Source organism: Sinocyclocheilus anshuiensis, unplaced genomic scaffold, assembly GCF_001515605.1.
Source record: "Sinocyclocheilus anshuiensis isolate Anshui unplaced genomic scaffold, SAMN03320099.WGS_v1.1 scaffold1237, whole genome shotgun sequence".
In the NCBI taxonomy this organism is placed as follows: Eukaryota; Metazoa; Chordata; class Actinopteri; order Cypriniformes; family Cyprinidae; genus Sinocyclocheilus; species Sinocyclocheilus anshuiensis.
Window position 1 is genome coordinate 1849833 of NW_015553581.1, and position 644 is coordinate 1850476.

The window sequence follows — 644 nt, forward strand, 5'->3', positions numbered from 1 at the left end:
TATGCACCAAGAGCTTGTAACACTCCAAAGAGAAAGGAAAAATTGAAATCGCATCATATGACCCCTTTAAAGAGGTTGCCACTGTTTAGTAAACTGTCAACTAGCTTTGGCTCTTCCTGTTGACTTGAATGGTGATGCTTCCCGTTTGTCAGTTGTTGGCCTTTCATTTTTAACCAGAAATGTGCACGCTGCTTTTCTGATGTTCACTGAAGTTTTCGTGTCTTTTTCCCGTGTCACTTGAAATCTGTTTTGAATCGTTGTTACCAAAGGCGAGACACGTGAGGAAAAAAAGAAACGATCAGTGTTCTGTCATAAGTGGTGTTGATATGCCCCGATCTCAATAAAGTTTACACACGCTTTTGGTCTGTGAATAAGATCTCGCTCGGGACGCGCGCTGTCTGGAGGTTTGGCCAGGACCGGTTCCAGAATTAAATCAACATATTTTAAGTTCCGTCCATTGCCAATCACTGCTATTTCGAGAGTAAATCCCGCATAAATATGCGGATGTCATTCCCGAAACTTTGCAGGGTGTAGCCTATGTGTCCGAAAAACGAAAGTTTCATACAACTTCTGAATGGATTATACCCTAGAAATTGTGTAAAGCGCGCTCCCTTTATCACTAAAAAGCATCACTCATCTTCGTT